This window comes from Ranitomeya imitator, chromosome 3 (assembly GCF_032444005.1).
Source record: "Ranitomeya imitator isolate aRanImi1 chromosome 3, aRanImi1.pri, whole genome shotgun sequence".
NCBI classification, from domain to species: Eukaryota; Metazoa; Chordata; class Amphibia; order Anura; family Dendrobatidae; genus Ranitomeya; species Ranitomeya imitator.
Window position 1 is genome coordinate 476,083,547 of NC_091284.1, and position 26,449 is coordinate 476,109,995.

Consider the following 26,449-nt stretch of genomic DNA (forward strand, 5'->3'; position numbering starts at 1 on the left):
AAAATCTCACGATACATGGCCCCATTGATTCTTTCATGTTCACTGATCAGTTGTTCTGGTCCCTTTGCAGAGAAACAGCCCCAAAGCATGATGTTGCTACCCCCATGCTTTACAGTAGGTATGGTGTTCTTTGGATGCAACTCAGCATTCTGTCTCTTCCAAACACGACGAGCTTTGTTTCTACCAAACAGTTCTACTTTGGTTTCGGAAAACCATATGACATTCTCCCAGTACTCTTCTGGATAATCCAAATGCTCTCTAGCAAACTTCAGACAGGCCCAGACATGTACTGGCTTAGCAGGGTGACACGTCTGGCACTGCAGGATCTGAGTCCCTGGCGCGGTAGTGTGTTACTGATGGCAGCCTTTGTTACAGTGGTCCCAGCACTATGCAGGTCATTCACTAGGTCCCCCCTGTGTGGTTCTGGGATTTTTGCTTACAGTTCTTGTGATCATTTTGACTCCATAGGGTGAGATCTTGCATGGAGCCCCAGATCGAGGGAGATTATCAGTGGTATTGCATGTCTTCCATTTTCTTATTATGGCTCCCACAGTTGATTTCATAACACCAAGCTGTTTACTTATTGCAGATTCATTCTTCCCATCCTGGTGCAGGGCTACAATTTTGTTTCTGGTGTCCTTCGACAACTCTTTGGTCTTCACCATAGTGGAGTTTGGAGTGTGACTGTTTGAGGTTGTGGACGGATGTCTTTTATACTGATAAGTTCAAACAGGTGCCATTACTACAGGTAATGAGTGGAGGACAGAGGAGCCTCTTAAAGAAGTTACAGGTCTGTGAGAGACAGAAATCTTGCATGTTTTTAGGTGACCAAATACTTATTTTTCACCATAATTTGCTAAATAAATCTTGCCAAATCAGACAAGGTGATTTTCTGGATTTGTTTTCTCATTTTGACTATCATAGTTGTGGTCTACCTATGATGTCAATTACAGGCCTCTCTCATCTTTTTAAGTGGGAGAACTTGCACAATTGGTGGCTGACTAAATACTTTTTTTCCCACTGTACATGTAGAGGTCTGTAAAGCATGCCAAAGGACAGTATCTTGTTCTTGTTAGCGGCATTCATGAGTTGTACACCATTTGGGTTAGAAGAAAAACAGAAAGGGTAATTGCCAGGCGCTGCCAAGAATCGAGTTGACTACTTCCTCAGGTATTTGTTTGGTCTCAGTGCAGCGCCCCAGGGTCCTGGTCGTTGTAGTAATGTCATTCTCCTATAATGGAGAGTGGTGTCACGTTTGGAGGCAAAGAAGAACAACTGCATCCAGGTATCACAAACATGCAATACATTTCACACTGCAGGCCACAAGGGGGAGCTCTTTCTCCTATTTATTAGGTCACTCCCCACACTTAAATAAAACTGGTTGCCTGTAGGGAAAGTTAGTTAGTTGCTGGCTGATTTTTGCTCAGGTAGTTTGTCCCTGACAGGGGTGGGATCCTGTCAGAGAGCAAAGAAGAAGGACACAGAGCTGTGCATGCCCTCAGAGCTGCAGCTCTTAGAAAGAGACATCGAAGGCAGAACTGTATTGCAGTGAGCGTGCAAAGAAGTCGTAGCAAAGGAGTGGATATCAGAAGGGGACCAGCCCTACACAGGCTGCCTCCTTCTGAGGCGCAGAAGCCCGTAGCTAGAACACCGAGGGAGTAACGACCTTTATGCCTTGCTCCAGAGACCGGCAGGACAGCTAATTTCACGTTACCTGTCCGCCCTACACCCAGGAGGCACAGTGGCACCCCTTAGAGGCTGGGGCATGATAGAGTTGAAGTGAGCGAGGGCAAGGTCGCCCATGTATATCCATGATCTGGCCCAGCAAAACTTCCACACTCAGATTCTATTTTAACAACCGTATCTTTACTGTTATACATTTTCCTTAACACAGCGGAACACAATAATAGACAGTACAAAATATGCCTATTCACAGAGATAACGTGTAATAACAAACTGTCCCTCACTTTCTCTATCCACACGTTACCAGTTCCTTTGTTCCAAGAGGTTATCTTCCCACGTCGCAGGCCTGTCTGTCACTGCAGGGGGACGCTCCAGCCGAAGAGAAAAACAACAGGGATTAAACAAAACTCCGTCCCCCAGGTCCAGACTGTAGTCCTTGGGGTTCAACAGGTAAGGGTGGAATGTTCGGCCTCTCAACAGAGGACCCGCTTACAGTTCATGGGCTCCAGGGTCTGTGAAGATGTCACCGTTGGGTGCTCCGCAGTGTGGGAGCTGGGAACAATCTGGATGTCAGCTTCCAAGAGATAGCGGTCATCCAGGCAATCTTCTATATCGCCTCTACAGGAGGACGCCAGCACACACCGACCTCTCTCTGCACACACCAGTTTCCCGGGCTCTCTTTTCCTCCCCTTCCTGTTCACATGACATCACAGGGGGAAGTTCTGCCAATACAGTTTGTTTCTCTGTAATCACATTCGGCATAGGTATAACTTCTGGCCACACGGGGGCAGTGTCTCTCACAGATTCTATGTCAATGATAATAGAACAGTCACAGCCGGCCAGCTCACTACACGCCCCCCCCGCTTAAAGGTTGGCAGTCCCTGTCAACGACTGTCCCCAGGGCAGCGATGGCTGTGGAGGTTGTAGGACCCGGCTGCGGAAAAGGCCACACATATTGGTCTCTGTAGGACTGTCCCGGGGGCATTCCGGCGGTAGTCCTCGTTGTCCGCCTAACGGGTGCCAGCCCCTCCCCCCGATCAGTCACCCCAGTCGGTAAGTCAATCGAGGAGGTAAGGGGTTCAGACGCGTCAGTCAGGCGAGCAGGGGTAGGGATGTCTTCCACCTCTACACCCCCGGTATCGGTGTCTCCCACAGCATTAGTGATATCCATCTCTCCAGGTATTACAGGAGGGGAGTCAGGCTGAGAACGACAGGGGCGCAACATGTTGCGGTGCAGGGTGCGGAGGCTGCCGCTGTCTTCGCCTTGAACTTGGTAGATGGGGCCACCAGGGTACGGGTGTCCAATTATTCGATAGACTTCGGTCTCCCACTTGGGCCGGAGTTTTCCTTGCGGTTTCTTTATACGAACTAGGACCAGTTGACCCACACTCAGTAGGTCTTCTTGTACTGGAAGTGGATCAGCGTGGACCTGGTCCTGGATCTGCTGTTCCACCAGCCGGTAGACAGTTTCCATCCTTTGACGGTGTGCTTGTAGCCATGAAGGATAGGTACCACAGGTGTCTTCATCAGAGTTAGACAGGTGTAGCTCATGGATGCCTTTGCCTGGGCGGCCAAAAAGGAGGTTGTAAGGCGTGTATCCGGTGACAGAATGGACTTGATTGTTATAGGCCCACAGCAGTTCTGGGAGGAATCGAGGCCAGCCGGGCTTTTTGTCTTCTGCTAAGGTTCGAATCAGTTGTAAGAGGGTCCGGTTGAAACGTTCACACGCGCCATTCCCTGTTATGATGAGGTAATTCAGTACCACAATGGACATAGAGGTCAGAGCACATACAGTGACCTGACAATAACCCAAAAACATAGAACGAGCTCTGAGACGTGGGAACTCTGCTGACCGCAATCCCTAATCCTCTCAAACCACTCTAGAGGCAGCCGTGCAGTGGCGTAGGAAGGGGGATGCGGGGGGGGCAGAAAAAAAAAAAAAGACGCCCCTTTAAATCTTCGGGCGGCGCCGTCCGCCGCCACGACCAGGGCCAGCTCCCCCCACCACCGGACCCCGCCCCCCGCTCTATACTCACCTCTCCTGGTTCCTGCGGCGCCGGCAGCTGCAGCGTCCTCTGACTCTGCAACGTCTCAGAGCAGAGGGCGCGATGACGTCACTACTGTGCGCGCCGCTCTGCCTCTCTGTCCTGAGCGTCGCAGAGCCGGAGAGACGCTGACTGCACCGGACCTGCGCTAGGAACGGGAGAGGTGAGGATTTTACTTTTTTTTTTTTCTTTATGTCTGACTGTCTGGGGCTGGGGCAATGCTGGACACACTGGGGCAATACTGGAGACCATGGGGCAGATTGCTGGACACACTGGGGCAATACATGAGACCATGGGGAAGATTGCTGGACACACTGGGGCAATACATGAGACCATGGGGCAGATTGCTGGACACACTGGGGCAATACAGGAGACTATGGGGCAGATTGCTGGACACACTGGGGCAATACATGAGACCATGGGGCAGATTGCTGGACACACTGGGGCAATACAGGAGACTATGGGGCAGATTGCTGGACACACTGGGGCAATACTGGAGACCATGGGGCAGATTGCTGGACACACTGGGGCAATACAGGAGACCATGTTGCAGAATGCTGGACCCACTGGGGCAATACAGGAGACCATGGGGCAGATTGCTGGACACACTGGGGCAATGCTGGACACTGGGGGTAATATGCTGGACACACTGGGGCAGACTGCTGGACACACTGGGGAAAGGCTGGACACTGGGGCAGATTGCTGGACACACTGGGGGCAGTGCTGGACATACTGGGGCAGATTGCTGGACACACTGGGGGTAATATGCTGGACATACTGGGGCAGATTGCTGGACACACTGGGGGTAATATGCTGGACATACTGGGACAGATTGCTGGACACACTGGGGGTAATATGCTGGACACACTGGGGCAGATTGCTGGACAACATGGGGGTAATATGCTGGACACACTGGGGCAGATTTCTGGACAACATGGGGGTAATATGCTGGACACACTGGGGGCAAGACTTGAGGCATGGGCAGAATGTAGATACGGGGCATGATTGGAGACACGGGGCAGGATTGGATCATGGGGCAGGACGGATACGATGGAGGCTGGTGGGGCAGGATGTGGAGATCATATGGGGTAGAATGGATACTCATGAGGGCAGGATGCGAGAACATATGGCTGGAGCCAGGAATGAGAAACGGGGCCAGGGTGGGGAATATTATTACCATAGGGGCTAATTAAGGGATATTATTACTGCAGTGATGTATTTATTTTATTTTTTGAGTATACTGTTTTAAATGGGGGGGCGGTCCTGTTACTGTGCAGAGTGACACTATATCGCCTTTTTTTCTTCATGTGATGTAATGTAGAAGTTGTGAAAAATTAAGTAATGTGTTCTGCAAGCGGAGCTCGAGATAACTGTGTTATTTCCTGCAGAAACGAGTCCTGGCTGGAAGGAATGATGGCGGTCTGTGCTGGATGAAAGATGAAGGACTTCACCTAGAGACGTCACTGGTGAGTCAGTGTTACCTATACACTGACACTATACACTGTATACTATATAGAGGTCCTGTGTATAATTTCACCAGTGATCTCAGTATTACCTCTACACAGACACTGCATACTAAGTACAGATCTCCTGTGAATACTGGCACTTATGGTGATAGTATTGTGGGTTTTTTTTTATTACTGATCAGTATTGTAGTATTCAGTCACTATGTGGTGGTAATATGTGGTCTGGAAATGGTGATGTGGTATTTGTCCCTTGTATGTAGTATTATTCGGTCACTATGTGGCCTGGTCATGGTGTGGTGGTATTAAGTCACAGGTGTGGCATGTGGGGGTGACACCATTAGGCCCAGTTTAAGTTCTACAAAACAGGAAAACCGTTTTTGGCAACCTTTGTGTGTATTGAGCCGGGGGGGGGGGGGGGCGCCAAACTCGGGAACAGCCCCGTGCGGCAAAAGCTCTAGCTACGCCTCTGCAGCCGTGGATTGCGCCTAACGCTCCCTATGCAACTCGGCACAGCCTGAGAAACTAGCTAGCCTGAAGATAGAAAATAAGCCTACCTTGCCTCAGAGAAATACCCCAAAGGAAAAGGCAGCCCCCACACATAATGACTGTGAGTTAAGATGAAAAGACAAACGTAGAGATGAAATAGATTTAGCAAAGTGAGGCCCGACTTTCTGAACAGAGCGAGGATAGGAAAGGTAACTTTGCGGTCAACACAAAACCCTACAAAAACCACGCAAAGGGGGCAAAAAGACCCTCCGTACCGAACTAACGGCACGGAGGTACACCCTCTGCGTCCCAGAGCTTCCAGCTAGCAGGAAAAAACAAATAGGTGGAGTTAAATAGAGCAGCACCTAACGACTTCACCACATCACCTGAGGAAGGAAACTCAGAAGCCGCAGTACCACTTTCCTCCACCAACGGAAGCACACAGAGAGAATCAGCCGAAGTACCACTTGTGACCACAGGAGGGAGCTCTGCCACAGAATTCACAACAGTACCCCTACCTTGAGGAGGGGTCACCGAACCCTCACCAGAGCCCCCAGGACGACCAGGATGAGCCATATGAAAGGCACGAACAAGATCGGGAGCATGGACATCAGAGGCAAAGATCCAGGAATTATCTTCCTGAGCATAACCCTTCCACTTAACCAGATACTGGAGTTTCTGTCTTGAAACACGAGAATCCAAAATCTTCTCCACAATATACTCCAACTCCCCCTCCACCAAAACCGGGGCAGGAGGATCAACAGATGGAACCATAGGTGCCACGTATCTCCGCAACAATGACCTATGGAATACGTTATGTATGGAAAAAGAATCTGGAAGGGTCAGACGAAAAGACACAGGATTAAGAACCTCAGAAATCCTATACGGACCAATGAAATGAGGTTTAAACTTAGGAGAGGAAACCTTCATAGGAATATGACGAGAAGATAACTGTTGTGAATTCTGTGGCTGAATTCACTCCTGTGGTCACAAGTGGTACTGCAGCTTCTGAGCTTCCTCCCTCAGGTGTTCTGGTGAGCTCGTTAACTGCTTCATTACTTAACTCCGCCTGATGCTGCTATCCTTGCTCCTTGTCAATGTTTCAGTGTTGGATCTGAGCTTCTCCTGATTGTTCCTGTGACCTGCTGCTCTGTATAGCTAAGTGCTTTTTGCTTTTTTGTTGCTTTTTTTCTGTCCAGCTTGTCTTTTGTTTTGCTGGAAGCTCTGAGACGCAAAGGGTGTACCGCCGTGCCGTTAGTTCGGCACGGTGGGTTTTTTTTTGCCCCCTTTGCGTGGTTTTGCTTTAGGGTTTTTTGTAGACTGCAAAGTTCGCTTTACTGTCCTCGCTCTGTCCTAGAATATCGGGCCCCACTTTGCTGAATCTATTTCATCCCTACGTTTTGTCTTTTCATCTTACTCACAGTCATTATATGTGGGGGGCTGCCTTTTCCTTTGGGGAATTTCTCTGGGGCAAGTCAGGCCTATTTTTCTATCTTCAGGCTAGCTAGTTTCTTAGGCTGTGCCGAGTTGCCTAGGTAGTTGTTAGGCGCAATCCACAGCCGCTTTTAGTTGTGTTTAGGATAGGATCAGGTGTGCAGTCTACAGAGTTTCCACGTCTCAGAGCTCGTTCTTGTATTTTTGGGTATTTGTCAGATCACTGTGTGCGCTCTGATCGCTAAGCACACTGTGTTTCTGGATTGCCTTCATAACACCTGTCATTAGCAAACATAACAGTACAAGGAGCCAAACTAATGATTCTCAATAGAGGGAAAGAAAAAGTTCTGACATCATTTTTTTTTTTTTTTTTTCTGCTCTGTGTTCACTTTTTTTTTTTCCCCTAGACATTTGGGTGATTCTGGACACAGGTGTGGACATGGATATTCAGGGTCTGTGCTCTTCAATGGATAATCTCGCTATAAATGTACAAAAAATTCAAGATACTATTGATCAGAAATCTATGTTAGAACCAAGAATTCCTATTCCTGATTTGTTTTTTGGAGATAGAACTAAGTTTCTAAGTTTCAAAAATAATTGTAAGCTATTTCTGGCCTTGAAACCTCATTCTTCTGGTAATCCTATTCAACAGGTTTTGATTATTATTTCTTTTTTGCGCGGCGACCCTCAAGACTGGGCATTTTCTCTTGCGCCAGGAGACCCTGCATTGAGTAGTGTCGATGCGTTTTTCCTGGCGCTCGGATTGCTGTACGATGAGCCTAATTCAGTGGATCAGGCTGAGAAAAATTTGCTGGCTTTGTGCCAGGGTCAGGATGATATAGAAGTATATTGTCAGAAATTTAGGAAATGGTCAGTACTCACTCAGTGGAATGAATCTGCGCTGGCAGCTTTGTTCAGAAAGGGTCTCTCTGAGGCTCTTAAGGATGTCATGGTGGGATTTCCTATGCCTGCTGGTTTGAATGAGTCTTTGTCTTTGGCCATTCAGATCGGTCGACGCTTGCGCGAGCGTAAATCTGTGCACCATTTGGCGGTACTGCCTGAGGTTAAACCTGAGCCTATGCAGTGCGATAGGACTATGACTAGAGTTGAACGGCAGGAATACAGACGTCTGAATGGTCTGTGTTTCTACTGTGGTGATTCCACTCATGCTATTTCTGATTGTCCTAAGCGCACTAAGCGGTCCGCTAGGTCTGCCGTCATTGGTACTGTACAGTCCAAATTCCTTCTGTCCATTACCTTGATATGCTCTTTGTCGTCGTTTTCTGTCATGGCGTTTGTGGATTCGGGCGCTGCCCTGAATCTGATGGATTTGGATTATGCTAAACGTTGTGGGTTTTTCTTGGAGCCTTTGCGGTGTCCTATTCCATTGAGAGGAATTGATGCTACACCTTTGGCCAAGAATAAACCTCAATACTGGGCCCAGCTGACCATGTGCATGGCTCCTGCACATCAGGAAGTTATTCGCTTTCTGGTGTTGCATAATCTGCATGATGTGGTCGTGTTGGGGTTGCCATGGCTACAAACCCATAATCCAGTATTGGATTGGAATTCCATGTCGGTATCCAGCTGGGGTTGTCAGGGGGTACATGGTGATGTTCCATTTTTGTCGATTTCGTCATCCACCCCTTCTGAGGTCCCAGAGTTCTTGTCTGATTATCAGGATGTATTTGAAGAGCCCAAGTCCGATGCTCTACCTCCGCATAGGGATTGTGATTGTGCTATCAATTTGATTCCTGGTAGTAAATTCCCTAAAGGTCGATTATTTAATTTATCCGTGCCCGAACACGCCGCTATGCGCAGTTATGTGAAGGAATCCCTGGAGAAGGGACATATTCGCCCATCGTCATCACCACTGGGAGCAGGGTTCTTCTTTGTAGCCAAGAAGGATGGTTCGCTGAGACCGTGTATTGATTACCGCCTTCTTAATAAGATCACTGTTAAATTTCAGTATCCCTTGCCATTGTTATCTGACTTGTTTGCTCGGATTAAGGGGGCTAGTTGGTTCACTAAGATAGATCTTCGTGGTGCGTATAATCTGGTGAGAATCAGGCAAGGAGATGAATGGAAAACTGCATTCAATACGCCCGAGGGTCATTTTGAGTATCTAGTGATGCCGTTCGGACTTGCCAATGCTCCATCTGTGTTTCAGTCTTTTATGCATGACATCTTCCGTGAGTATCTGGATAAATTCCTGATTGTTTACTTGGATGACATTTTGATCTTCTCAGATGATTGGGAGTCTCATGTGAAGCAGGTCAGAATGGTTTTTCAGGTCCTGCGTGCTAACTCTTTGTTTGTGAAGGGATCAAAGTGTCTCTTCGGTGTGCAGAAAGTTTCATTTTTGGGGTTCATCTTTACCCCTTCTACTATCGAGATGGATCCAGTTAAGGTCCAAGCCATCCAGGATTGGATTCAGCCGACATCTCTGAAAAGTCTGCAAAAGTTCCTGGGCTTTGCTAATTTTTAACGTCGCTTCATCTGTAATTTTTCTAGCATTGCCAAACCATTGACCGATTTGACCAAGAAGGGTGCTGATTTGGTTAATTGGTCTTCTGCTGCTGTGGAAGCTTTTCAGGAGTTGAAGCGTCGTTTTTGTTCTGCCCCTGTGTTGTGTCAGCCAGATGTTTCTCTTCCGTTCCAGGTCGAGGTTGATGCTTCTGAGATTGGAGCAGGGGCGGTTTTGTCACAGAGAGGTTCTGATTGCTCAGTGATGAAACCATGTGCTTTCTTTTCCAGGAAGTTTTCGCCCGCTGAGCGTAATTATGATGTGGGCAATCGAGAGTTGCTGGCCATGAAGTGGGCATTCGAGGAGTGGCGTCATTGGCTTGAAGGAGCTAAGCATCGCGTGGTGGTATTGACTGATCATAAGAACTTGACTTATCTCGAGTCTGCCAAGCGCTTGAATCCTAGACAGGCCCGTTGGTCGTTATTTTTTGCCCGCTTCGACTTTGTGATTTCGTACCTTCCGGGCTCTAAAAATGTGAAGGCGGATGCTCTGTCTAGGAGTTTTGTGCCCGACTCTCCGGGTTTATCTGAGCCAGCGGGTATCCTCAAGGAAGGAGTCATTGTGTCTGCCATCTCCCCTGATTTGCGGCGGGTGCTGCAAAAATTTCAGGCGAATAAACCTGATCGTTGTCCAGCAGAGAAACTGTTCGTCCCTGATAGGTGGACTAATAAACTTATCTCTGAACTTCATTGTTCGGTGTTGGCTGGTCATCCTGGAATCTTTGGTACCAGAGAGTTAGTGGCTAGATCCTTCTGGTGGCCATCTCTGTCACGGGATGTACGTACTTTTGTGCAGTCCTGTGGGATTTGTGCTAGGGCTAAGCCCTGCTGTTCTCGTGCCAGTGGGTTGCTTTTGCCCTTGCCGGTCCCAAAGAGGCCTTGGACACATATTTTGATGGATTTCATTTCTGACCTTCCCGTTTCTCAAAAGATGTCAGTCATTTGGGTGGTCTGTGATCGCTTTTCTAAAATGGTCCATCTGGTGCCCTTGGCTAAATTGCCTTCCTCCTCTGATTTGGTACCTTTGTTCTTTCAGCATGTGGTTCGGTTGCATGGCATTCCTGAGAATATTGTTTCTGACAGAGGTTCCCAGTTTGTTTCAAGGTTCTGGCGAGCCTTTTGTGGTAGGATGGGCATTGACCTATCCTTTTCCTCGGCTTTCCATCCTCAGACTAATGGCCAGACCGAACGAACCAATCAGACCTTGGAAACATATCTGAGATGTTTTGTTTCTGCAGACCAGGATGATTGGGTGTCCTTTTTGCCGTTGGCTGAGTTCGCCCTTAATAATCGGGCCAGCTCGGCTACCTTGGTTTCTCCATTTTTTTGCAATTCTGGGTTCCATCCTCGTTTTTCTTCAGGACAGGTTGAGTCTTCGGACTGTCCTGGTGTGGATTCTGTGGTGGATAGGTTGCAGCAGATCTGGACTCAGGTACTGGACAATTTGATCTTGTCCCAGGAGAAAGCTCAACTTTTCGCTAATCGCAGACGCCGTGTGGGTCCCCGACTTCGTGTTGGGGATCTGGTTTGGTTATCTTCTCGTCATATTCCTATGAAGGTTTTCTCTCCTAAATTTAAACCTCGTTTTATTGGTCCGTATAGGATTTCTGAGGTTCTCAATCCTGTGTCTTTTCGTTTTACCCTCCCAGACTCCTTTTCCATACATAATGTATTCCATAGGTCGTTGTTGCGGAGATACGTGGCACCTATGGTTCCATCTGTTGAGCCTCCTGCCCCGGTTTTGGTGGAGGGGGAATTGCAGTATATTGTGGAGAAGATTTTGGATTCTCGTGTTTCTAGACGGAAACTCCAGTATCAGGTTAAATGGAAGGGTTATGCTCAGGAAGATAATTCCTGGGTTTTTGCCTCTGATGTTCATGCTTCCGATCTTGTTCGTGCCTTTCATGCGGCTCATCCTGGTCGGCCTGGGGGCTCTGGTGAGGGTTCGGTGACCCCTCCTCAAGGGGGGGGTACTGTTGTGAATTCTGTGGCTGAATTCACTCCTGTGGTCACAAGTGGTACTGCAGCTTCTGAGCTTCCTCCCTCAGGTGTTCTGGTGAGCTCGTTAACTGCTTCATTACTTAACTCCGCCTGATGCTGCTATCCTTGCTCCTTGTCAATGTTTCAGTGTTGGATCTGAGCTTCTCCTGATTGTTCCTGTAACCTGCTGCTCTGTATAGCTAAGTGCTTTTTGCTTTTTTGTTGCTTTTTTTCTGTCCAGCTTGTCTTTTGTTTTGCTGGAAGCTCTGAGACGCAAAGGGTGTACCGCCGTGCCGTTAGTTCGGCACGGTGGGGTTTTTTTGCCCCCTTTGCGTGGTTTTGCTTTAGGGTTTTTTGTAGACTGCAAAGTTCGCTTTACTGTCCTCGCTCTGTCCTAGAATATCGGGCCCCACTTTGCTGAATCTATTTCATCCCTACGTTTTGTCTTTTCATCTTACTCACAGTCATTATATGTGGGGGGCTGCCTTTTCCTTTGGGGAATTTCTCTGGGGCAAGTCAGGCCTATTTTTCTATCTTCAGGCTAGCTAGTTTCTTAGGCTGTGCCGAGTTGCCTAGGTAGTTGTTAGGCGCAATCCACAGCCGCTTTTAGTTGTGTTTAGGATAGGATCAGGTGTGCAGTCTACAGAGTTTCCACGTCTCAGAGCTCATTCTTGTATTTTTGGGTATTTGTTAGATCACTGTGTGCGCTCTGATCGCTAAGCACACTGTGTTTCTGGATTGCCTTCATAACACCTGTCATTAGCAAACATAACAGATAACCAAACCAAATCCGCAACACGAAGTCGGGGACCCACACAGCGTCTGCGATTAGCGAAACGTTGAGCCTTCTCCTGGGACAAGGTCAAATTGTCCACCACATGAGTCCAAATCTGCTGCAACCTGTCCACCACAGTATCCACACCAGGACAGTCCGAAGACTCAACCTGCCCTGAAGAGAAACGAGGATGGAACCCAGAGTTGCAGAAAAACGGCGAAACCAAGGTAGCCGAGCTGGCCCGATTATTAAGGGCGAACTCAGCAAAGGGCTAAAAGGACACCCAGTCATCCTGATCAGCAGAAACAAAGCATCTCAGATATGTTTCCAAGGTCTGATTGGTTCGTTCGGTCTGGCCATTAGTCTGAGGATGGAAAGCCGAGGAAAAAGACAAGTCAATGCCCATCCTACCACAAAAGGCTCGCCAAAACCTCGAAACAAACTGGGAACCTCTGTCAGAAACGATATTCTCTGGAATGCCATGTAAACGAACCACATGCTGGAAGAACAATGGCACCAAATCAGAGGAGGAAAGTAATTTAGACAAGGGTACCAAATGGACCATCTTAGAGAAGCGATCACAGACCACCCAAATGACTGACATCCTTTGAGAGACGGGGAGATCCAAAATAAAATCCATAGAGATATGTGTCCAAGGCCTCTTCGGGACCGGCAAGGGCAAAAGCAACCCACTGGCACGAGAACAGCAGGGCTTAGCCCGAGCACAAATCCCACAGGACTGCACAAAAGAACGCACATCCCGCGACAGAGATGGCCACCAAAAGGATCTAGCCACTAACTCTCTGGTACCAAAGATTCCAGGATGACCAGCCAACACCGAACAATGAACCTCAGAGATACCTTTATTCGTCCACCTATCAGGGACAAACAGTTTCTCCGCTGGGCAACGATCAGGTTTATTAGCCTGAAATTTTTGCAGCACCCGCCGCAAATCAGGGGAAATGGCAGACACAATTACTCCCTCTTTGAGGATACCCGCCGGCTCAGATAAACCTGGAGAGTCGGGCACAAAACTCCTAGACAGAGCATCCGCCTTCACATTCTTAGAGCCCGGAAGGTAGGAAATCACAAAGTCAAAACGGGCAAAAAACAGCGACCAACGAGCCTGTCTAGGATTCAACCGCTTGGCAGACTCGAGATAAGTCAAGTTCTGATGATCAGTCAAGACCACCACGCGATGCTTAGCTCCTTCAAGCCAATGACGCCACTCCTCGAATGCCCACTTCATGGCCAGCAACTCTCGATTGCCAACATCATAATTTCGCTCAGCAGGCGAAAACTTCCTGGAAAAGAAGGCGCATGGTTTCATCACCGAGCAATCAGAACTTCTCTGCGACAAAACAGCCCCTGCTCAAATCTCAGAAGCATCAACCTCGACCTAGAATGGAAGCGAAACATCTGGTTGACACAACACAGGGGCAGAAGAAAAACGACGCTTCAACTCTTGAAAAGCTTCCACAGCAGCAGAAGACCAATTGACCACATCAGCACCCTTCTTGGTCAAATCGGTCAATGGTTTAGCAATACTAGAAAAATTGCAGATGAAGCGACGATAAAAATTAGCAAAGCCCAGGAACTTTTGCAGACTTTTCAGAGATGTCGGCTGAGTCCAATCATGGATGGCTTGGACCTTAACAGGGTCCATCTCGATAGTAGAAGGGGAAAAGATGAACCCCAAAAATGAAACCTTCTGAACACCAAAGAGACACTTTGATCCCTTCACAAACAAAGAATTAGCACGCAGGACCTGAAACACCGTTCTGACCTGCTTCACATGAGACTCCCAATCATCCGAGAAGATCAAAATGTCATCCAAGTACACAATCAGGAATTTATCCAGGTACTCTCGGAAGATGTCATGCATAAAGGACTGAAACACTGATGGAGCATTGGCAAGTCCGAACGGCATCACTAGATACTCAAAATGGCCCTCGGGCGTATTAAATGCAGTTTTCCATTCATCGCCTCGCTTAATACGCACAAGATTATACGCACCACGAAGATCTATCTTGGTGAACCAACTAGCCCCCTTAATCCGAGCAAACAAATCAGATAACAACGGCAAGGGGTACTGAAATTTAACCGTGATCTTATTTAGAAGGCGGTAATCTATACAAGGTCTCAGCGAACCATCCTTCTTGGCTACAAAAAAGAACCCTGCTCCTAATGGCGACGATGACGGGCGAATATGCCCCTTCTCCAAGGACTCCTTCACATAACTCCGCATAGCGGCGTGCTCAGGCACAGATAAATTAAACAGTCGACTTTTTGGGAATTTACTACCAGGAATCAAATCGATAGCACAATCACAATCCCTAGGTAGGGTATCGGACTTGGGCTCATCAAATACATCCCGGTAATCAGACAAGAACTCTGGAACCTCAGAAGGGGTGGATGACGAAATAGTCAGAAATGGGACATCACCATGTACCCCCTGACAACCCCAGCTGGACACAGACATGGATTTCCAACCTAATACTGGATTATGGACTTGTAGCCATGGCAACCCCAACACGACCACATCATGCAGATTATGCAACACCAGAAAGCGAATAACCTCCTGATGTGCAGGAGCCATGCACATGGTCAGCTGGGTCCAGTACTGAGGCTTATTCTTGGCCAAAGGCGTAGCATCAATTCCTCTCAATGGAATAGGACACTGCAAGGGCTCCAAGAAAAACCCACAACGCCTAGCATACTCCAAGTCCATCAAATTCAGGGCAGCGCCTGAATCCACAAATGCCATGACAGAATACGATGACAAAGAGCAGATCAAGGTAACGGACAGAAGAAATTTTGACTGTACCGTACCAATGGTGGCAGACCTAGCGAACCGCTTAGTGCGCTTAGGACAATCAGAGATAGCATGAGTGGAATCACCACAGTAGAAACACAGCCCATTCAGACGTCTGTGTTCTTGCCGTTCAACTCTGGTCAAAGTCCTATCGCACTGCACAGGCTCAGGTTTAAGCTCAGGTAATACCGCCAAATGGTGCACAGATTTACGCTCACGCAAGCGTCGACCGATCTGAATGGCCAAAGACATAGACTCATTCAGACCAGCAGGCATAGGAAATCCCACCATGACATCCTTAAGGGCTTCAGAGAGACCCTTTCTGAAAATAGCTGCGAGCGCACCTTCATTCCATTGAGTGGGTACGGACCACTTTCTAAATTTCTGACCATATACCTCTATCTCATCCTGACCCTGACACAGAGCCAGCAAATTTTTCTCTGCCTGATCCACTGAATTAGGTTCATCGTACAGCAATCCGAGCGCCAGGAAAAACGCATCGATATTACTTAATGCAGGATCTCCTGACGCAAGAGAAAATGCCCAGTCCTGAGGGTCGCCACGTAAAAAAGAAATAATGATCCTAACTTGTTGAACTGGGTCACCAGAGGAGCGAGGTTTCAAAGCCAGAAATAGTTTACAATTATTTTTGAAACTCAGAAATTTAGTTCTATCTCCAAAAAACAAATCAGGAATAGGAATTCTCGGTTCTAACATAGAATTCTGAACCACAAAGTCTTGAATATTTTGTACTCTTGCCGTGAGCTGATCCACACATGAAGACAGACCTTTAATGTCCATCGTTACACCTGTGTCCTGAACCACCCAAATGTCTAGGGGAAAAAAAAGGCAAAACACAGTGCAGAGAAAAAAAAATGGTCTCAGAACTTCTTTTTTCCCTCTATTGAGAATCATTAGTACTTTTGGCCTTCAGTACTGTTATGATGAGGTAATTCAGTACCACAATGGGCATAGAGGTCAGAGCACATACAGTGACCTGACAATAACCCAAAAACATAGAACGAGCTCTGAGACGTGGGAACTCTGCTGACCGCAATCCCTAATCCTCTCAAACCACACTAGAGGCAGCCGTGAATTGCGCCTAACGCTCCCTATGCAACTCGGCACAGCCTGAGAAACTAGCTAGCCTGAAGATAGAAAATAAGCCTACCTTGCCTCAGAGAAATACCCCAAAGGAAAAGGCAGCCCCCACACATAATGACTGTGAGTAAAGATGAAAAGACAAACGTAGAGATGAAATAGATTTAGCAAAGTGAGGCCCGACTTTCTGAACAGAGCGAGGATAGGAAAGGTAACTTTGCGGTCAACACAAAACCCTACAAAAACCACGCAAAGGGGGCAAAAAGACCCTCCGTACCGAACTAACGGCACGGAGGTACACCCTCTGCGTCCCAGAGCTTCCAGCTAGCAGGAAAAAACAAATAGACAAGCTGGACAGAAAAAACAGCAAACAAAATAGCAAAGCGGAACTTAGCTATGCAGAGCAGCAGGCCACAGGAACGATCCAGGAGGAAACAGGTCCAATACTAGAACATTGACTGGAGGCTAGGATCAAAGCACTAGGTGGAGTTAAATAGAGCAGTACATAACGACTTCACCACATCACCTGAGGAAGGAAACTCAGAAGCCGCAGTACCACTTTCCTCCACCAATGGAAGCACACAGAGAGAATCAGCCGAAGTACCACTTGTGACCACAGGAGGGAGCTCTGCCACAGAATTCACAACAATTCCCTTGTGGATGATACGGGGTGGTCCTGGACTTCTTGATTCCATACATCTGCTGGAGTTCTTCAATGACTCGCCCTTCGAAAGACGCCCCCTGATCAGAGTGCAGCCGCTCCGGACACCCGTAGACCCGAACGAAGTGTTGACAGATGGCCTGTGCAGCTGATTCGGCAGTCTGATCTTTGGTAGCAACAGCGACGGCGAATTTCGTGAAGTGGTCTACCATCACCAGACAGTACTGGTAGCCACTATACGCCGTTCCAATCAACAGATAGTCCACCATCAACAATTTGAGGGGCCTGGATGTGCTAATAGTCTGGACGGGTGCACGTTGCTCAGTAGACTTGTGGAGTTCACATGTACGACATCCTAGGCAGACGTTTTCAACCAGCTTACGGAGTCCTGGGCAAAAAATGAATTGCTGGGTCCACCGGAGGGTCTTGTCTATGCCGAAGTGGCCGTTCCTTCTGTGGGCTTCAGCCACCATCTCATGGGCCAGCTGCACCGGGACGACAATCTGCAAACATTCTTCCAGCATATGGGATAAAAGGGCCCTGCGATACAAGACTCCATCCTTCACGATCAGCCGATCCCATTGGGCAAGTAGGGCAGAGGTCCTGGTTGATAGTCGGGTTCTTACTTCAGAGGGTGGTTTCTCTTGTGTCTTCACGTACTGTTTCAGTAAGACGTGTTCAGGGTCTCGATCTTGAAGCTTGGCCTATTCTTGTTGGGACAGGGGGGACCCCACTATGGCTTCGATCCCGCCTACAGCATACTGGCGGCTATCTTCTATTTGTTTAGCTAGCCGGGCAAAGTCGGGCAGTTCATCTTCCTCCAAGTCTTCATCCCGGTCCCCCACTGGCGGGGATGATGTCACTCTGGAAAGGCTGTCAGCATTCTGATTCTCCGTCCCCGCTCTGTATTTAATTTTGTATTGGAATCTAGAGAGCCTTGCCATCCAGCGCTGTTCCATTGCCCCTAGTTTGGCATTTTCTAGGTGGGCAAGAGGATTGTTGTCTGTCACGACCAGCACCTCCGCCCCTGTCAGGTAGCCAGCAAATTTCTCTGTCACAGCCCAGGTCAGGGCCAGGAGTTCCAGGCGGAAAGAGCTGTAGTTGACGGAGTTCTTTTCGGTGTCACCGAGGGATCTACTGGCATAGGCTATTACGCGTTCCTTGTTATCTTGGACTTGGGAGAGGACCGCCCCGAGACCTTGAAGGCTGGCGTCGGTGTATAACTGGAACGGCAGGGTGTAATCTGCAAATGCCAGAATAGGGGGTGATGTCAAAGCAGCTTGAAGCGCCCGGAAGGATTTTTCTTGGTCGGGCCCCCAGCTGATGCGTCATCCTCTGGGACTGTTCGCGGTCCCTCGGAGAGTCTCATGCAGTGGTTCCGCAAGCCGGGCAAAGTCCTTGACAAATCAGCGGTAATAGCCCGCTAGTCCCAGGAAAGCCTGGACTTCTTTGATGGTAGTTGGTTGTGGCCACTCTCGCACAGCTGCTATCTTCTCTGGAGAGGGTTGGACACCTTCGGCTGAGATCCAGTGTCCCAGGTAATCGATCTCCTGCTGGAATAGACGGCACTTGTTGGGCTTCAACTTCAAGCCATGTCTCTTCAAGCGCTGGAGCACTTTGCCAAGCTTGTGAAGATGATCCTCAAAGGTGGCGGAGTATACCACGATGTCATCAAGGTATATCAGCGTGAATTCGAAGTTAAAATCTCCCAGACAGCGTTCCATCAGTCTCTGAAAGGTCCCTGGTGCGTTACTCAAGCCGAATGGCATCCGGTCAAACTCGTACAGGCCCATGGGAAGGATGAAGGCGGTCTTTTCTCTGTCCTTCTCACTCATGGGGACCTGCCAATATCCACTGGCCAAGTCTAGAGACGAAAAATATTTGGCCTTCTTCAGGGCGGTCAGTGACTCTTCGAGCCGGGGGAGTGGATAGGAGTCCCGGATCGTGCAAGCGTTCAGCCGACGGTAGTCTACGCAAAATCTCAGGGATCCATCTTTCTTTTTGACTATCACCACGGGTGCAGCCCATGGGCTCTGGCTCTCCCGCACCACTCCAGCGTGTAGCATAGATTCTAAGAGGCTTTTCACCTCCTGGTATTGTTGAGGTGGTATTTGTCGGTACCTCTCGCGAATAGGGGCAGTATCGCCCGTGGGAATCTCGTGTTGGATACTGGTGGTGTACCCGAAGTCGGTGTCATGCTTTGCAAAGGAGTCTTGGTGTTCTCGCAGTAGTCTCTCCACTTGAGACACTTCCTGTTTGGTGTACTGGGACGGGTCCAGTTGTACTTTTTCCAGTAATTTTCACCCAATGTCTTCATCATCTGCTTGAGTATTTATGGCTGAGACAGTTACCGTCCAGCCATCTTCTGTAGACGGGGTGAATTGTAAGGGCCCCATGGGGCTCACTTCTGTGGGTAGAGCATATACTCTGGCAAGTTGCGTGCCAGCTTCAAGGGCTACACCTACGTCTGCAGTGTTGTTCAGCCGGACAGGGACTCTTCCGTTCCTCACGACGGCTAGGGTGCGGGCGACTAGTGGGTTTAGCTTACCCCCACTTGGAGCCCTCGGCTCGATTAACACTTCAACTCCTTCAAGCTGTCGGTTGGTGTTAAGAGGCAGGGAAATGACTGTCTCTTTTTCAGCGGGCAAAGTAATCCGGGTACAGCTGGGCACGTTAATGGCTGCTAGGGGTAGTTGTTCCTTTGCCATCTGTTGAAGTCCAACGGTCCGGATTACGCGCTGGAACGCCAGACGAGTCGGTTTATGTTTCCTAACCTTCTGCCAGTACTTGGGCCCTTTTCTTGTCAACAGCATAAGATCCAGGTCTTTCAAGAAATTAATTCCGATTATTACTGGGGTCTCGGAGCCGAAGCCTTCCTTGATAATGACGATTCCTCGTTTCCCTAGGTCTTGTCCGCAGGCCCTCGTATCCATCCAGGCGACTCCGGTTACTGGAATGGGTAGGTTATTAGCCGCAATTATCTTAATGGTGGTATCTGGATCACAAGCAGTTCTTGGTTTGAGGTACTCTTCATAAAACTGTTCAGAGATCGTGGTCACTTGCGACCCAGTGTCCATCAATCCTTGTACTGCAACTCCCTCCAGAATAACTTCAAGTGTAGGACTACTCGAGGCAAGAGTACTCCGTTGCTGGCTCTGTTTTTCTACACCCCATTCTCTATACCCCCCTGCTGCTCGAACCTCAGCTGCAGGGGTGTCTAGTTTAACGGCGGCCATTGTGGTGAGACCTGGCGTGGCGGCTCTGCTCGTGGATGTAGCTGATATTCCGTTCGTCGTGGTAACTGATGGTTTGTTCGTTGAGGACAACAGTTCGCCCTATGACGAGGATCACCACATGACCAACACGGTCCTGTGGGACGGCTAGGTTGCATCCGCTGGTCTCTCTGTCGTTCTAGTGTTAACTGTGACACCTGTTGCTGTAAATCTGCTACCATCTGTTTCAGCTCCTCAGTGTCACTGTTGGGCTGTTTAATGTCTAATATGGATCTGCACGCAGCGCTTTGAGTCCCCACATCCATGACGGGTCCCCTAGAACGTTCTATGGCTTCCTGCTTGACTTCAGCGAAGGTGAGAGTCGGCGTCATCTGAATCAAGTCCTGTAGCGTACGGTTAAGATACTGGTCTCTCAGCCCTATAACGAATTGGTCTCTCAGTACCAGGTCACGAGGAGCTATAGTAGCCAGTTGTTCCCCTTTTGCACAGACTTGTTCAAGGAGTACCTGAAGGGCATTTGCATATTGGGGGATGTCTTCCCATTCAAGCTGTGTCCGTCTAAAGAACAGGTATCGCAGTGTTCCCTGGTACGTAGTAGGTCCATAGGTCTTTTCCAGCACCCGCACCAAGTCCTCCAACGTACGCTGCCCCCTGACCGTCTCCAGTCTGACTGTCGTCCATGCCTCCCCCTCTAGCGTCAGTACCGCCATTTCTGCCAAGGTCTTAGGGTCAATATTATACATTTCTCCCAGTATCCGCACTTGTTCCGCCCATTCTGGTATGGGGTAGTTTCGCCCGCCAAACTTCCTGACCTGGTTTACAATGGACACCGGCGGCGGTTTCTGACTGTACACTGGGTGGGAATCTTGCTGGGCACAGATCCTGCCGACTACGCCAGATGAAGTGACCGAGGGCAAGGTCGCCCATGTATATCCATGATCTGGCCCAGCAAAACTTCCACACTCAGATTCTATTTTAACAACCGTATCTTTACTGTTATACATTTTCCTTAACACAGCGGAACACAATAATAGACAGTACAAAATATGCCTATTCACAGAGATAACGTGTAATAACAAACTGTCCCTCACTTTCCCTATCCACACGTTACCAGTTCCTTTGTTCCAAGAGGTTATCTTCCCACGTCGCAGGCCTGTCTGTCACTGCAGGGGGATGCTCCAGCCGAAGAGAAAAACAACAGGGATTAAACAAAACTCCGTCCCTCAGGTCCAGACTGTAGTCCTTGGGGTTCAACAGGTAAGGGTGGAATGTTCGGCCTCTCAACAGAGGACCCGCTTACAGTTCATGGGCTCCAGGGTCTGTGAAGATGTCACCGTTGGGTGCTCCGCAGTGTGGGAGCTGGGAACAATCTGGATGTCAGCTTCCAAGAGATAGCGGTCATCCAGGCAATCTTCTATATCGCCTCTACAGGAGGACGCCAGCACACACCGACCTCTCTCTGCACACACCAGTTTCTCGGGCTCTCTTTTCCTCCCCTTCCTGTTCACATGACATCACAGGGGTAAGTTCTGCCAATACAGTTTGTTTCTCTGTAATCACATTCGGCATAGGTATAACTTCTGGCCACACGGGGGCAGTGTCTGTAACAGATTCTATGTCAATGATAATAGAACAGTCACAGCCGGCCAGCTCACTACAGAGTCCCTATAAACCGCCTCAAGCCACCAGTCATACAGGTTTGTCCCATCCTATCTGGGGGACAGAGAGAGAGATATAACATCTTCAACAGTTGTGAGGACCTTATGAGAAGCTTAGCAGTAAGGGACTACAACACTGCAGCGCAAAGGAAGGCTACTGATTTCCACCTGGACAAGGGGACTCTGGACTTGCCTCCAAAGCGGCCGGACTCTGCCTGCCCTGTGATCTGGTGCCCTGGACTGTGGATGCTAAAGTATTCAGTAAAGGTAAAGAGAGACTGCAACCTTGTGTCCTCGTTCTTCACTGCACCTCTCACCATCCACCATCTACACAGTGGGAAGCCCTGGGGACATACTTCACCCGTGGTATACCATCTAGCTGCCATAACATCACCCCAGCAGACCCCTTAAAGCAGCGTCGGTCACCCTGACCGAATACCACAGATGGCGTCACAAACATTTCCCCTTTAAAGACCTTTCCCTTTTACACGGACGTCCCAGGGCCACGGACCAGGTCAGCCACCATGACATCCCCCTTGTGAACCGAAGGACCCGGTACCGAGTACCCCGCTGTCCTGACGGGGCGATCCATCAGCACTTCTTGGCAGCGGCCAAGAATCACCGCTCCTGTTTCTCTTCCAGTTCAATAATTTCTCACCCCACTGGTGTGTGGGTTCATCAGCCGCAACAGTAGCCTATACACTTGACATACTTTATGGTTAACAGAGTTGTGCCGGGTCACAACTCACACAGGTGAGCCCACATATTTATTCGCTAGTTTGCTCCCTGCATGTGGTAACACTTGGAGTGCCGGTCTCTTTGTATTGTCCATTTGGGGACACTTTCTCACTGTGTTATCCCTCTGGCATTGTGGGAGAGTGTGCTGACATCAACATGGTTCCTTTATATAGAGGAAAAAACATTCAGCTATGCACACTATCGGTCAGGCATTTATTTCCACTGTGAATATCCATCATCCCAAGGCCTCTTGATAAACCCACATTGGGGAAGAAACGCATAGAGGCACATCATGTGAACTGATAAGGATTTTGATATGATTATTCTTACTGAAGGAGTTTTTCCTTTTTTTGTTGCAGCACAATTTGTTGAAGAGTATTAAATATATGGACGCATAATGATACAATTGTAGTAGTTTAAACGTTCGGCTACCAACCTTATCAATATGTTTTATGCATCTGTCAATAACTTCTACTCAGATACAGTTGAAACCAGTTTATACACTATATAAAAAGACACATATGCATGTTTTTCTCAATATCTGACATGAAATCAGAATAAGTCTTTCCAGTTTTAGGTCAATTAGGATTACCATAATTATTAATATTTGCCAAATGCCAGAATAATGAGAGAGAATGTTTTAAGGCATTTTTATTACTTACTGCAAAGTCAAAAGTTTATATATTAATAATTATGGTAATCTTAATTGACCTAAAACAGGAAAGGTTTATGCCAATTTCCTGTCAGATATTGAGAAAAACATGCATATGTGACTTTTTATATAGTGTGTGTAAACTTCTGGTTTCAACTGTATACTGTACCCAATGTATTTCTTAAAGGGAACCTGTCACCCCCGTTTTTTCAGATTGAGATAAAAATACTGTTAAATAGGGCCTGCGCTGTGCGTTACAATAGTGTATGTAGTGTACCCTGATTCCCCACCTATGGTGCGAAATACATTACCAAAGTTGCCGTTTTCGCCTGTCAATCAGGCTGGTCAGGTGGGCGTGGTGACATTGCTGTTTCTTCCCCAGCTTTCCGTTGGCGGCGTAGTGGTGTGCGCATGTCCAAGTGCCGAATCCACTGCGCACAGGTGAAGTAAAAGCGCGCGATCTGCGCTATTACCCTTGTCATCGGTGGGGGCGGCCATCTTCCTGAGGCCGCGTGTGCGCAGATGGAGTGCTCTGCTGCACGAGGCTTCAGGAAAATGGCCGCGGGATGCCGCGCGTGCGCAGATGGCGATCGCGGCGGCCATTTTCCCAAAGCCGAGTTTGCATCTCGGCTTCAGGAAAATGGCCGCCGCGATCGCCATCTGCGCACGCGTGGCATCCCGCGGCCATTTTTCTGAAGCCCCGTGCAGCAGAGCACTCCATCTGCGCACGCGCGGCCTCAGGAAGATGGCCGCCCCCACCGATGACAAGGGTAATAGCGCAGATCGCGCGCTTTTACTTCACCTGCGCGCAGTGGATTCGGCACTTGGACATGCGCACACCACTACGCCACCAACGGAAAGCTGGGGAAGAAACAGCGATGTCACCACGCCCTCCTGACCTGACCAGCCTGATTGACAGGCGAAAACGGCGACTTTGGTAATGTATTTCGCAGCATAGGTGGGGAATCAGGGTACACTAAATACACTATTGCAACGCACAGCGCAGGCCCTATTTAACAGTATTTTTATCTCAATCTGAAAAAACGGGGTGACAGGTTCCCTTTAAGTGAGGACGTAAACGTGCATATATATATAAATTCTCCAAGCTGTTTTTTCTTGGCCACGCAGTGTTAGGAATTACTATTGCCTTTGCTGTTTTTCCTCTGTGTAATATCCATGTATTGTTCTGGCTCTGGTCGCACCTAGAGGTTTTGTTTGTACCACTATTAGCACCTATGAGGTAACCTAGGGTATAACAGGGACAGACCACGTTGAGCGGGGACGCCATTTTTGTGCATTTAGGGTGCCAACCTCTGTGGCTAGGCAGGATCCAAGACTAGGGATTTGCAATATTTACGTTAGTGATTTCCTCCTATATAGATGATAATCGTTTGTATTGGTTCTTAATTTATCCACCAGATCATAGGCACATACAGTACAGGCCAAAAGTTTGGACACACCTTCTCATTTAAAGATTTTTCTGTATTTTCATGACTATGAAAATTGTACATTCACACTGAAAGCATCAAAACTATGAATTAACACATGTGGAATTATATACTTAACAAAAAAGTGTGAAACAACTGAAAATATGTCTTATATTCTAGGTTCTTCAAAGTAGCCACCTTTGCTTTGATGACTGCTTTGCACACTCTTGGCATTCTCTTGATGAGCATCAAGAGGTAGTCACCGGGAATGGTTTTCCAACAATCGTGAAGGAGTTCCCAGAGATGCTTAGCACTTGTTGGCCCTTTTGCCTTCACTCTGCGGTCCAGCTCACCCCAAACCATCTCGATTGGGTTCAGGTCTGGTGACTGTGGAGGCCAGGTCATCTGGCGTAGCACCCCATCACTCTCCTTCTTGGTCAAATAGCCCTTACACAGCCTGGAGGTCAATGCATTGAACTGGTCTCTAATTTGAGCTGCTGTTAACCTGCGATTTCTGAGGCTGGTGACTCGGATAAACTTATCCTCAGAAGCAGAGGTGACTCTTGGTCTTCCTTTCCTGGGGCGGTCCTCATGCGAGCCAGTTAATTTGTAGCGCTTGATGGTTTTTGCCACTGCACTTGGGGACACATTCAAAGTTTTCCCAATTTTTTGGACTGACTGACCTTCATTTCTTAAAGTAATGATGGCCACTCGTTTTTCTTTACTTAGCTGCTTTTTCTTGCCATAATACAAATTCTAACAGTCTATTCAGTAGGACTATCAGCTGTGTATCCAGCAGACTTCTGCACAACACATCTGATGGTCCCAACCCCATTTATAAGGCAAGAAATCCCACTTATTAAACCTGACAGGGTACACCTGTGAATTGAAAACCATTTCCAGTGACTGCCTCTTGAAGCTCATCAAGAGAATGCCAAGAGTGTGCAAAGCAGTCATCAAAGCAAAAGGTGGCTACTTTGAAGAATCTAGAATATAAGACATAATTTCAGTTGTTTCACACTTTTTTGTTAAGTATATAATTCCACATGTGTTAATTCATAGTTTTCATGCCTTCAGTGTGAACACTTATCATAGTGATGAAAATACAGAAAAATCTTTAAATGAGAAGGTGTGTTCAAACTTTTGGTCTGTACTGTATGTGTAGTCATTGACATACACTTAATTACTAAAGTGTTAGTACTACATTTGTTGTTTGGGTTTATTTTAATTTGCACATCTAGCCTCCTATTTTTGGTTCTGGTTACACCTAGTGACTTTGTATGTATCAGTATCAGCACCTATAAGGTGGCCCAGTGTGTAATAGTGACAGATTCCGTTGAGCAGGGACGCCATATTGCATTTATCTAGGGTGTCAGGTAGGATTTTAGACTAGAGATTTGCAGTACTTACATTTAATACTCGTATTTCCCTGTCTACAGATTAGTAGACATATCTTCTCACTATAGTGTGTTTTTCTATATTTCATATTGTTAGGAGTTGTTTTTAAATGGATTAATAAATATTGCTATTTTAGGGGATTTTATTACTAGCTGCAGAACATTTTTTTACTGCAAACTGTGACGGCTTTGCATTAGGATTTTTCACCACACTGTATGAAAAAGTGAAGCACATGCTTCACCTGTACATGTCACACTGCTGAAATTGCAGCAATTCGTGACTTAATTCCATTATCAAGATTTCATCAATCGTGGATGGGTCACTTAGACCTAAAAATTTTGAGAGCATTCATCCCATGCTCTAGCGTCTGG

At 47.9% G+C, this 26,449-nt stretch overlaps 1 protein-coding gene across 2 annotated transcripts in view; it reads right to left on the bottom strand.

Moving 5' to 3' along the window:
• Positions 1 to 26,449, bottom strand: part of AFF3 (ALF transcription elongation factor 3) — a 753,993-nt gene that overhangs the window by 281,115 nt on the left and 446,429 nt on the right. The gene's annotated exons all lie outside the window — the stretch shown is intronic.